Source organism: Hibiscus syriacus, unplaced genomic scaffold (assembly GCF_006381635.1).
Source record: "Hibiscus syriacus cultivar Baekdansim isolate YM2019G1 unplaced genomic scaffold, ASM638163v2 tig00112912_pilon, whole genome shotgun sequence".
Lineage (NCBI taxonomy): Eukaryota > Viridiplantae > Streptophyta > Magnoliopsida > Malvales > Malvaceae > Hibiscus > Hibiscus syriacus.
Genome location: NW_024063418.1, coordinates 473,259 through 487,279, shown reverse-complemented (window position 1 = coordinate 487,279; position 14,021 = coordinate 473,259). Strand labels below are relative to the sequence as shown.

At 34.8% G+C, this 14,021-nt stretch overlaps 1 pseudogene; it reads right to left on the bottom strand.

Moving 5' to 3' along the window:
• Positions 1–4,116: 4,116 nt before the first annotated feature.
• On the bottom strand, positions 4,117–6,309 carry LOC120184479 (annotated as a pseudogene).
• Positions 6,310–14,021: the final 7,712 nt, after the last annotated feature.

Sequence of the window (14,021 nt, the reverse complement as noted above, 5' to 3'; positions counted from 1 at the left end):
TTGTTTGAGTAACTATCATCTTCCAGTAGAAAAGAAGGCAGAGACTCCTCTGCTAATTGCCGTTAAAGCACCAATCATGGGGATGCTGATCTTAAAGTTAAGGAGAATTCAAATAAGGATGCAAGTGGTTCACTTAAGAAATGGCTACCATGTTTTAAAATTGTTTTAACGCAGTCTTTAGCTGAATGAGAATCGACATCAGTTTTTGCAACATGTAGTAGCCAGTCATCAATGAACTCCCAGAAAAGATTTCTTGACTCTTTAGAAAGTAATTCACTGTAAATTAAAAAATATGTTGAAAGGATTTAGACAGGTCTTGAAACAAATGGTTGAACCATCACATTAATAACTTTAAAAAACAGACAAAAATAAAGGAATGCTATAGATAAACGAATAAATAAATGAATTACGATAGAGAATAGAAAAAATAATCCAAGGAAGCCAAACTAAAATGAATTGAGAAATAGGAACAGACCCTGCTTCCAAAAGCAATGGAGTACCCGACCACTTAGCCTGAAGTGCAACTTGAACGTTCTTAGGTCGTCGATTTTGAGCTCCAACAAATGTGAACCGGGAATATATTAAACAAACGAGAACGACCAAAACACAAAGTCAAGTACTAAAATGGTTCTTCGTCGGGGTAAAATCAAATGGGAATTTCCAATTGATTTCTACAGAATTTTGGGTTCAAATAAATCCAACGAATAATTTGACGATCAGATTTGGGGAAATGATAAAAATAAATAAATTTAGTTAAGGGGGCAAAAGGTAGAGAAAAATGCTGAGTTTTAACGGTTTTGTGGTAATTGAAATTTGAAAAAGTTTAGCGAAAAAATTTTGAAATTTGAAAAACCAAAAGAATAATTTGTGAAATCTGTGTCTAGGTTTTATTAGGATCGAGTCTCACCGTAGGCAATTATAATTCTGATTGCCGGAGGTCTTCCACGAAAACTACTCTCAACCGGGCGTTGGGGACAACCTACTTTCCTACCTCCCCTCACCCCATTACATATGGAATAAGATCAATTAAATTTGTTTGGGTTTAGGGTTTTATAGTTTATGACGAATCTGTCATCACATGACGTGGTGCTAAATTATTGAATGATAATAACGTATAACTCACTTATCTTCAAACAAGGGTAAATTACAAATTTAACAATTGAATTTTACTCTTTCTCTTATTTTACTCATTAAAATTTTCAATTTAATAACTAAACTTTATACATTAGTTTTTTTTTCACTCCAACTTTTCTCACTAGCAGTTTGATGATGTGCCTTAATTTAATATTAAAACCAACCACATAGGATTTAAATAAAATAAAAGTTTAGGATTTATTTATTTGGGGCAATTTAAAATAAATTAGTTTTTAAGATTAAAATTCCTAACCTTGGAACTTTACTGGTGAAAGGGAAAAGTGACCGAAGGAGATGGAATCAGTGACTGAGTCAAAATTTCTCCTCTACTCTTTGCTTTCTTTCTCATGGAAAAGGTTTTAGACAACCTAAGTTTTACCTTCCACCTCAGTTTCTAAAAAACGATGATTTTCACATGGATATGGAAGATAAGTTGTTGCTTCAGTTGTTGAAGCTGCAATACAATAAGAAAAGAACCAGTTTAATGCCATGGCTGAGGGAGAACCATGGTTGCAGTTGCGGTGGTTGTTGATCTGACCTCAGTTGTGGAAGACCTAGTGACATTGCTAATGTATAAGGGGTGGACCACATACCACTATGGTGGGGGGCTTTAACAAAGCCTCTTTTTTTTTGTAGGTGTGAAATTTACACTATAGAGCAGAAGGTTTATTAAAAATGATTTAAATAATTCACAACATACGGTGTTATAAAATTAACGGTGAAGTGACCAAAAAATCAATATATAAAGTTTAATTATTAAATTAAAACTCAACCAAGTGCTTTCCAGCGAGGGTAATGCTCCAGTTGATGTAGATGAAACTCAACCAAGAATGACGACGAGGAAGTAATTGGATCACCAAAGTCAGTGAAGTCAAACAAATCCAAAAAAGGAAGCAACGAAGGACTACAACAAACTCTGATGTAGAAACGGTGTGAGAGTAAAGGAACTGAATCGTCGGCGCAACGGCGGAAGAGAAAACAATGACAGGATCTTTTAGCGAATGATACTATGTGAGAAAGGTGTCATTGATGACAAGAAGACGAAGGAAAGTAATTGATAGTGAATGAAGATGAGAAGCTGTGAAAGAGGCAACTATGTTTACTAAATGTGAAGAAATGAATTACAAAATGCTTGAGTCTTTAACCTATTACAACAGTACTTATATAGCACCACTAAACCATGTTTAACAACTTGATCTAACAAACTAACCAACCTTTAACAAACTCAGTTAATCTTGACTAAACCAATACCAACTAATTACAACCCGAACTGAAGTTAATCCATTTAATGATTTGATGATCAACTGATTAAGTTTGACCTTACCTAAATCGATTGATCGCTACCTTTTATCATTGACTTTTTGTTTTGACCTTTGATTCTATGTTTTTTGACGTGTCGATTCCATTTTTACAATCTATTTGTCAAATTCTAACCCGAAAACTTGGTTTGCATCTCGCATTGCTTTAAATTGTATTTATATTGAGTATATTATGGAATTAAAGTACTTATTCATTAATTTTATGTTGCGAAAATGATCATGTATCTCTCCATTGCTCCCTGACAAATCAAGACCACTCTCATTTAGTTTAGCTTGACTCTGCACATTCAACCCGAGTCATGCGTGAGTATTGTTAATTGAATTAATGATTTCTTTTCATTTAAGTATAGTATTTTAGTGCTTATATAGTGTTATGTTAGTGTAGGTTTCTACACCACAAGATCTAGTACTACTAATCGTGGAAAGTATAAGGTTTAGTTGGTATTGTTTAACTATTAGAGTGTGTTCCTTGACTAGTTCTACATTTTATATTTTTTGTGCTAGATTATATATAATTTATTTTTCATGTGTTTGTCTTAAGTGTGTGACAGCATATGTATGTAATATTTATATTGTATGATTTCTGGTTGTAAGCATGTTCTAATTTTCCTGTTTTATGTCATACAATCATGCTTATTTTTTTATTATGATTATGTATGATTCAAGTTTTATTTATGTATTGGGGGTTTGGGATGATATGGTGGAAGATTCTTATTTCATGATTCTCTACAGATATCTCAAGTTTTTTTGTAGAGAGTACAATTCTCATCTTGTTTTGAGTTTCTCTTTGGAGGTTAAACCGGGTTTTTCTTCGAAGGGCATGTCCCATCATATTTATTATTTTAGGACTCTCTACGAAGGTATTGAATTTTTCTGCGGAGGACAAGATCCTTATCTTGTATAATTGTAAGGATACAAAATTATAATAACCTCTTATTATGGTGTTCTGATGGTAGATAGTTTGATTCATTAATTTACTCGATTACTATGTTGTATGATATGCCACATTGATTGGATTATTTATGATTCCATGTTAGTCCATGTTGCACTAGAGGACACACTAAACTATTTAACTTGCCCTTTTTTAGTCTATCTACTTAGATTCTTTTAACCTTTAAAGTTCCTATTGATATTTGAACGAGTGACTAATGACATATTATCTTTCATACAATATGACTATTATTGGGTTTTATTTTCATTATAAACTTTTTATTCACATTTGAATATTTTTTATATATTTGGATTTTTGAGACATTATATTATGGGAATTTGGATTATGTTTTTGGAATGCATTATATTGTAGACACTTGATTTTTATTATATGAATTTTGAACACATTAAGTGACTTCAGTGATAAAAGAGAATGTTGTTCTCCTAAAAGACTCGAGTTCGAGTAACTTGATATGATGATTGTTAATGTTCTTTAAAAAAAACTGACTATTTTATAAACATATATTCGTTTGATCTATGAGATTCAATCATATTATCTAGACTGTCTATTAATTATATTTTTCATAATAACCTTCATAACTTGAGGAAATATAAAAACAACTTGAAAACAACTAGTATTTAGTCTTAAATATTTTATTTCAAATATCTATCCAGTTATTCTAGCCTAATGCTAGAAGCACAGACACCTAACATCATATAGAAGGTATAAAAGTTACAACTTGGAGCGTTGGGTTTGTGAAATGAGCTGCTTTCTCAAGATTTTGCCTGCTGCTGACTTTGGGATGGCATCTATAAATCCCACTCTCCTCACTTTCTTATAAGGAGCCACCTGCCACCAAACAAGTACACATTTTTGTTTTAAAGTCATGAATTTAAAATATCTGTAAGTTGTCCCCTAGATCTATCACTGAATACAAATATCCTTAATTAAAAGTTTCTTCATATGTTCAAAATTCATATTTCATACTCTACGGCTAAATGATTGATAAAGAAGATAAACGAGTTAAAATGTACGAACCTGGGCAGCTACAAATTCAATGACTTGTACCTCACTGAGTTGAGAAGCTAGCAGATGCTTTTACCACATACGCCATTGGTATCTGCCCTGAGTCTTCATCTTCAACCCTACAAAAACCAAAAACATTGTCAAATATTACTCACATAAACACCTCCATAGTGATTCCCTAAGGTCACTCACGGTATAACTGCTGCATCCAGGATATTGGGATGGCTCAAAAGCACTGCCTCCAATTCTGCTGGTGCAGCCTGCCACAACAACCAATAATCAATGGTACCTTTCTTTATAAGCGACGGACGCAAAATTTTATGTTAAAAGGGGGCAAATTTATAAAATTTCATGGAAACGGAAACAGATTTTCAATAGAAAATATATACAAAAAAATCTAAAATATACGGTATTGCCTCCACTTGCACCCTTGGCGGTCCATCCCTATTTGTTGTTGAAATAAGAGCCATACCAAAGAGATCTAAATAAAAGTACCTGATACCCATTGTGGTTAATAAGCTCCTTTATCCTATCAACAATGTAAAGAAAACCATTCTCATCAAAATAACCAAGATCCCCAGTTTTAAGCCATCCATCTTTACCCAACGTTGCATTCGTTGCTTCCTCATTTCTAAAGTAGCCTTTCATGATTGAAGGGCCTTTTAACCATAGTTCTCCTTCCTTGTATGGTGGCAAAGCCAAACCTGTTTCGATATCGACCACCTTGGCACTTAAAGTTGGCAACAACGCCCCACATGACCTGGATGAGCCTTGGCTCCATCCAATACAAATGCAGTTGCCGCGCCACAGCTTTCGGTTAACCCGTATCCTTGCCTCAGCTCCACCCATGGAAACTGTGCTCTGAATGCTTCCGTTAGTTCCTTGCTCAACGGTGCAGCTCCTGATCCAATCCTTCTTACTGTGGACAACCTACTATTGCCTTTGCAGTACTTTACTAGGCCAAGCACCACTGGGGGCACTGCAGTGATGTTGTTAACTTTATGAACCTCAATTGCTTTCACCATTTCCTGGAAATCAAATCTTTGCATTAACACGGTAGTGATGCCGCAACAAAATAGTCCGAATCCGAAAAACCCGAGCCCGTATATGTGGAAAATTGGTATGAATCCTAAAAATATATCGTTCATTGACGAAGTTCCCTCTGCATACCATCTTACAAATCTAGCCGTTGCTATTAAATTCGAATACGTTAATACGACACCCTTGTTTGTTCCAGTAGTACCCGAAGAGTATAATATCGCCGCTTTATTGGACTGTTTAATCTTAATTTCAGGTAATTCATCTCGATCGCCACATTCGATTAATTCCTCTATCGATATCGAATCATTGTTTTCGATTGACGAGATGTGACAATTGTAGGCACCCAAATTCGTTCGAATTTGTGTAGCTCTTCCGGAGCTGAAATCACGAGCTTAGCGTCACAGTCGAGTACGTGTTTAGCTATTTCCAAAGGGGTATTGATTGGATTGGCAGGTGAGAGTATTGCACCAATTGAGAATATTGACATACATATTGTGGGGTACAAGAGTGAGTTAGGGGACAAAAGAAACACAACATCGCCTTTGCGGACTCCAAGTCCGTAAAGACCACCGGCAAGCGATCTGATCGATCTATAAAGCTGAGCGTATGTGAGTTTCTGGTTTGTTGCTGAATCAATGAGTGCAGGCTTTGATTCAGCAACATGAGGATGAGGGAACTGTGATAACACAAATGAAGCAATGTCAAGGTTAGGATCAGTTGGAATTTTGAGATGGTGGGAAGTTGTTGGACCGAACTATAAATTCCGGTACGGGAATCAAATCCACTCCGGTTGATCAGACGCCAAGCATCACCGGATTCTTCTTCGACGAGGACGGTCCTAGACTCTTCAGTTGACATGTTTTTCCTTAATTGATTTGCTAGCTTTGTTCAGTTTAGGATATGCAAGTTTAGTTGAATTGGTTTTATATATGTCTCTACTTTCGACCGTCGTATAGTGGCATTGGATTATCCCAAGAATAATGATGTAACTTTAGTTATTCCCAATGGGGGCGTTTGAATTAAAGGGTATATTCGGATCTCCACAAAATATTAATTTATTTTGTAAAAAGGTATATTCGGATTTCCACAAGTATTAGATATAGAACTCACTTGTTTAGACAAAAATATCTTAACAAGACAAATAAGTCAAACTTACGAGGATAAAGAAGGTAAAATGTTCAAGGTTAAATATGTATTTTACTTAAAAAAAACTAAAATAATCGCACTTGCTTCTCCTTCTGATTAGGGATGTAAAAACTGACTTGATATGTAAAATAATCACTTGCTTCTCCTTCTGATTAGGGATGTAAAAGATTAATTCGACCTATAAAATTGAATTAAACCGATTTGAGTCAGAATTGTTTGTGACCTGATGTGGTGATGATCCGAAATTGATTCGAGTTCGAACTGGTGTTGACCTGAACCCGAGTTAGACTTGAGAATTTTGGATATGAACCCGACCTGTATTTGACCTATTAAACGACCTAAACTAGAATTAAATATGATAATGTGATAATCAAATCCAACTTGCATCCGACATGATATGATCACGAACCTAAGATTAACTAGTAAATAAATTATATTAATTGACATGTTATGGATCTGACCTTTAATTGACTCAATCTGTAAATGATCTAACTTGTTATTAAATTAATATGATATTTATCTGACTTGGTATTTACCTGATTTGTAAATTATAATTGATGCAGTTGTGAGATTATGGATTTATGATATTATAGTTTGACAAAATTCTTTTTCATTATTTAAAGTTTATGATTAACTACGATCATTAAATTAATATATTTACTTTTTATATTTATAAATTATAGTCTAAAATATATTAAAAATTTATATTGAATTAATAACATGTTATTGATAAAGTTAATAAAAAATAATTCTTCACAATTTAAATAAGTTATTAGTTATCATCATTGGATTAAAAGATTTAATTACAACTATTAAATTATTTTTATTAAATGATTCATTTATTGATTATTAATTTTATGTCCATCATTTTAACATCTTTCATCTTAGTCCCATATATTACTTACTGATTTATTTTTATTTCAGTACCTGTATTTTATGATTTTTGCATTTTATGCTATGAAATTTGCCCTGTCTGCTGCTGTGTCACTAATGTTACTGTTTTTTAATCTAGTCCCTTATTTACTAGCATGTTTAGTGTAGGTTTTTATATTTTGGTCTGCCATGTTTGTTTGTTTGCATTTTAATCCATCATAATATAAATGTACATACGTACTATACTGTAAATATATATTATAGTTAGTTATAATAAATGTTTTTTGTATACCTTTTATTTTATTCTGTGCATGCTATACTATATATATTTAATAAATATATTTTAAATCTTACATATTAATGTATATATTTTACTAAATTTTCTAATCAATATTTTGAAATTTATAAAATATTTTTATGTTTAATAGTATCTTTAAAGTTTTTACTTGCATATTTTCAAGGACATTTATAGTAGAATGGTCATGAAAATACTTCTTAATAGCGGCTGTACAATTCAATATGACCATTCGAACAATAAGCGAACTTGGAATGAATCTAGTGTACTTGGGATAAAAACTATTATTTGTATTCTTCAAGGGTCATTTTAATTATTTTGATCAAAGGCTTTATTATATATTCTTTTATTTTCCACCAATTAAATAATTGTTGGAAAATTCTTATGAATGAGTTAAGTACGATTTCGTAAAACTAATCGAATAAAACAATAATTTTCTTTAAAATATTAATAATAATATTATATGTACATTAAATTTTTGTTAGCATGTTTTAGTTGTGCATTTGGCATTTTAATACATTCATATTCAAATCGTGCATAAATTTTATAAATAAAGAGGTGACATTGTCTTAATTGAAAATTTGATGAGATAGACTTCTAAATGGTAGAAGCGCGAATCTCGTTAGTTTTCCGAAATAAAAGGATGTCCTCCTCAAATTCGATAAAAATGTCACATTTTAAATATTTATTCGAATTCACAAATTTCACTATTAAGAGAACATATAAGCGATATGAAATTAATTTTGGATGCTATGGGGTGTGTCAACAGTCGTTTTCGTCCGAGTGTTATTGTTATTATATATATTATATATAATATTATTATATTATATTACAAGACCCGAAGGCCCAATTACAAAGCAAGATCCATGGCCGATTACAACAACTCGGTTCAGGCCTAGACCTAGATCAATCGAAGCCTAATGACCCATCAAGCCCAAATTGGCCCGAATGCTGCTAGGGTTCCACACAACCCAGCGCCGCAAGCTCTTCTCCCCCGCACGATCAGGAAGAGAATCAATGGTCCAGATTTGTCCAGCAGAAGCCCTAGGGTTTCATTACACCCTAGGGCCTATTCCGGCCGCCGCCTCCAACTGCTTCAACCCATGGTTGCCACGTCTCCACCACCTCTCCAGAACCCAGTAGAAGGCTCCAAAGGTAAAACAGAGCTGCACAACTCACTAGTCTATGGTGAGTCACCACCGTAGGTCTAGTGACTCACCGAAAAAACCATCATTACAGCAAATCTCTGAGGCCTATATAAGGTCGATCCTGCAAGAGAAACGAGAGAGGACAATAGCGAGAAACATAGAGATATACCAAAGGGCAACAAGCATTCATACGGAAAAAATAAAGAAAAGAAGAACACGGAGACAGAGAGACTTACCCAATCACTAAAGCTTAAACGTCATCAGAACCGCCTTGAAATCGAAGGTAAAACCTTCGATATTTTTTAGATCTATGACAATCTAAAGGCTTTTCGGAAGATTAGAGGCTGGATTTTGGTTGAGGGTGTTTCGATCTACATTTTGGTGTAATTTGGCATTTTTCGGCCGCCATGGGTGGTGGCCAGCAGAGGCGATCGACATTGGATGACGACTGTCGGTCGGTGACCGATGTCCCTCTGGTGAGTGATTTTTAGAGAGAGTTGAGAGTTCTCTCTCTAGGAGAGAGAAGCCAAATGCATAAATGATGAGAGAATGTCCCTTTGGGCCGTTTTAGGGCTATAAATACCTTCCCCAAATGGTGTCATTTTGGGGAGGGGCTTCTAGGTAATTAGCATATGGGAAAATTATACTTGAGCTCCCCGTATTTTGTAATACTTCAATTTTGGCCACCAATATCAAGTTTTACGCATTTTAATTTTATTTGTTTCCATTTCGGTCATTGCCTGTGCATATATATATTTATGTTAAATATCTATTTTAGTCCCTATTATTTTATTAATTTATATTTTAATCCGTATAATAATTTATGATAAATTACATTATTAGTACATAGTTTTAGTAATATTTTGAATTATGTTTAGTAATTTTAGTATCTTGTAATTTAATACCTTTAATTTTTTTTGATAAGAAATAAGATTTATTAAAATCTAGATAAGAGGAACAACTTATGATCCTCATTAAAAACCTCCCTAATCTAATTGGAGGAAAAGAGTGCTACAAAAGAGAACACTACAAACACAACCCTAAAACGAAAACTGCATACAAAGATCACCAACACCTAATTGGAAGTAACTCAATAACAAAAAGCAATACCGACTAAAAAATAAGATTCACCGACTGCAACCATCTAAAAGATAACAACCAATCCAACCGAAAAGGCTTCCTCGACAACATCAACGCGAACACTGATCGCAATAGCGAACCCAGGACAGCAAAAAACGATTCCCAAAGCTCCAAAGCGGACATCCATAGAAAAAGGTCGATGATTGCAATGCTTAATATCATCCATCAAAACCTGAGACAATATTACAAGCTGTTCCCCAGCCTTTTTAGGCAGCTCCCTTATAGCACGTTCGCAGAGCCGACGGGGAGGAGTATTATACCAGTCTTCTCCATGCTCATGCAGGTACGGCTGGGTTAGTGGGACAAAAACCAGACCAGCAAAAATGTAATAACTAGGAAGTTTATCAAATTGGTGAACTGGAACAGCGGCTGCAAAGGTCGAAGGGTGACAGTGAATGCTTGCTCTTCACCATTTCTCAATACTTTAACAAACGCAGTTTCATTGGGCTTCTTCAAAGAGACCAAATGAACAAATGTTATCCGCTCCCTGTTCCGGAAAGGAACTCTTGGATTCCTTGGAATGCTGTTGGCATTTGCATAGATGCTAGCAAGTATGACAATTTTGAAAAAAGTTCGACCATTATCTCACAAGTTGATGCTCCTTTAACTTGTACCCCACCACTTTTGAGAAAAAAGCTTAAGGCCTCCACTTTGCATAAATTGCTATCAATAGTCCACTACATTTTGAGATGGGACAAAACGTTGGAGTTCCCTATAATATGGCCATAATGCGGCAGCAGAGGTGGAAAAGAGCCTACACAAAGTCCTGTAATTTGCTAAGATAATTGAGAATACAAAAATGCCATAACCACCTCGAACTATCCAATTGCCTTTGAAAATTGGAATTAAATCTCTGCAACCGAAGAAAAGCCTCTCTATAGGAAGCCGTGCGCCCCATGTTACCAACAAAACAAAATTCAAAAGTCCCTCAAAAAGGACACACAACCACCTAACCGACCACTATATCACACGCACCCACCCATGTGCGGCCTACACTCCACCAATCCAAATTCATTACCTCTTAAACATTAAGAAGACTACAAGAAGCGGCGAGATGATACCTAGGCAAATAGACCCGTTTGTACCTCCAATACCTTAAACGATGCGCTTAGAATCCCGGTCTCAATACCCTCCAAAGCTGTGCACGACACCCCCACACCGCCCTCTTGCGCCCCACTAACCACCTGCGCATTACGCAATAAAACAGCCCTATAGACACGCACATGCACTCCACTTCCACCCTCCAATGCAAAATACCAAAGAAAAACCACTCCCCTGACAAAGGACAAAAATCATAAAACCCCATAACGTACTATGAGGGATTATTCAAACAATAAGCCTTGAAAAGTAAATCAAACCTCGGCCTCAGCTCCCACTACCGCCCCAAAACCTACCTCCAAAACATAAAAAAACCTCTCCTCTAACATGTAAGAGTCGCGTGCACCTCCCCCTACCAAGAAAGCAAAAACCCATGAACAAACCGAGAAAATCTTGCTAAACGCACTCTAACCTTAGAAACCCAGACCCCATCAAAAACTCCTCAGTAGCCTAGAGAACTCCAATCTGAGAACCCAACTAAATCATCCAGTTTAAAATCTAAAAATCACACCAACCCGTGAAAATGACCTGCACACTAAAAGAAACTGAAATACTCCCGATATCTAAACCCCACTACACGACGAAAACATGCCGACACACAACCCTTTAAGCTGAACATTCCCAGAACCTCCAAAACAAAGCACGACAGGGACCTCACCTATCAAATACCACCAAAAGAAATCTACACGCCTGCCCTACAACTCCCTCTCTACCCTCAACACAATTCTAACGACACTATCTCCTCAAGAACCTTTCTGTCAGACCCAGCAAATGTGATCCCAAACATCTTCGCTACTGACAACGTCTCCTCCGCTAATATTTAATATTATTATAAGATATTTATATGTTAATACCTAAAATATGTAACCTTTGCACTAGTACTATGATATTTTTATATTTTTATATTTTAAATATTATTTTATATATGTGTATTTAAGTTATATTATTTCATACAATAGATCATTAAATAGCTTCTTAATTAATTAAGGAAGGTATTTTAAAATGGTTATTGGTGTGAAATGATATTCCTATTTTTATAAATTAAATTAAAATACAAATTTGTTAATTTATTGCAAAGACATTTAATTAATGAACATCGGTACCAATTTTGGGCATTATGGGGGTGCTAATCCTTCCCCATACGTATCCGACTCCCGAACTCATTCTCTGGTAAGCATACCCTTTGTTGTATTATTTTAATATTATTCTCAAGAATTTTATTATAATAATATAACATTTTGGTGACCAATTACACCTCAATAAATGATTGGTGGTGACTCTACAAATTGGTGTTTTATCTGATTCAAGAAAGATAAACACTTATTTTTTCGAGACCAGCTACACTTAGGTGTACTATTTGCACTTTCCGTCGCTAGACAGAGAAACGTCTCGAGAGCATGACGACTCTGCTGGGGACTTTTTTTTAAAAAAAGAGAGTCAAGCCACCAGTTTATTAATTAATTGTCTTTGCAATAAAATTAATTTTTTTAATTTTGTTTTTTAATTCCTTAATTATTTTAATAATTATACTAACTTGTTTTTTTGTGTACAGATTTAATTTAGGGTCTTTAGAATAAATTTACTTGATGAACATTATTTTATTTGTTTATGCCTTTCCTCACTCACTATGCACTGCATTCATGACATGAGCTAAAACCCTGCTCTTATCCTAGTTAGCTCGAATGAGAAACTACCCCCTCGTGTGGTTTTCACCTCCGTATGGGATAGGGGACCATTCCTTGAGCTCACACCTTATGTTCCTCGTGTGGTTTACACCTCCGTATGGACATAAGGAAGTGTGTTCCTTCGAATTGAACTTGATCTGAAAGTCTGTAATGGACCAGGATTAAGGGTTTGGCAGTCCAAGGGGGCACTAACAAAGGACAATTCGTTTACCCTTTTTACCTTAGAGCCAAAACTCAACATATAGTGAACCTAGAACTTGAGTCCAGGTGAAGTCTAACCCAATTGAGTCTCGTAAGGTTAGTACACAAGGAAAAGCATGTTGAGTCTTTGAATTTACTTAGTATTAATTTATTTTTTGAATAAATGCATGCGAACTAGAAATCATGTGGTTAGATTTATTTTTCCAAACAAAGCATGGAACTAGAAAGCATGAGGATAAGATGTATTTATAGATAGATATTTTTTTATGTATATACATTTTATTTTAGGCCTAAATTTGTTTATATGGATTTCTTTTGCTTGCATTGCATAATCATGGCATAATCAAGAATGTTGGTTCAGGAGTGGTCATCAAAATTAAAAGGTTTTCATTATGGATAAAGGGTTTCATGATCAAGTGAACTATAACTCAGCCAAGGATTGGAATCTTGAGGAAGCTCTCAAAAAAGTTGAAAGTTATGTACCTAAAGGTCCTGTTAGATTGATACCAAAAGCATTTTATGGTAAGAACATCAATAGAAGCATTCAGAAGGGAGAAAGTTTTTATGAAACTCAAGCACGTTTTTGGAAAGATGAAAAAAAGAAATTGAGCACAGAGGTCGAAGCCATGCTTAATGATTTTTGAAAAATCATTCATGCCTTTGAAAATACTGGCCTAGGAAATACCCTAGAAGAATAGACAACAGGGATTATCAAACTGAAAAATGATGTTGAGCATTGGAAAAAGAATAAAGAGATACATGAAGATCAAGTGAAGAAATTCTCTTATGACTTACAGATTGTAGAAGAAAGGTGCAATACAACCGTCATCAATTTGGGAAAATGTCAAGCTGAAAATCGTATATTGAAGAAGGTTATAGTCGACATGGAAACCTCATATTTGATTCATCAACATGAGATTAATGTTGAATTAAAAGTTACTAGAGCCAAGAATCACACATTAATGAAGACGATAGAAGATTATA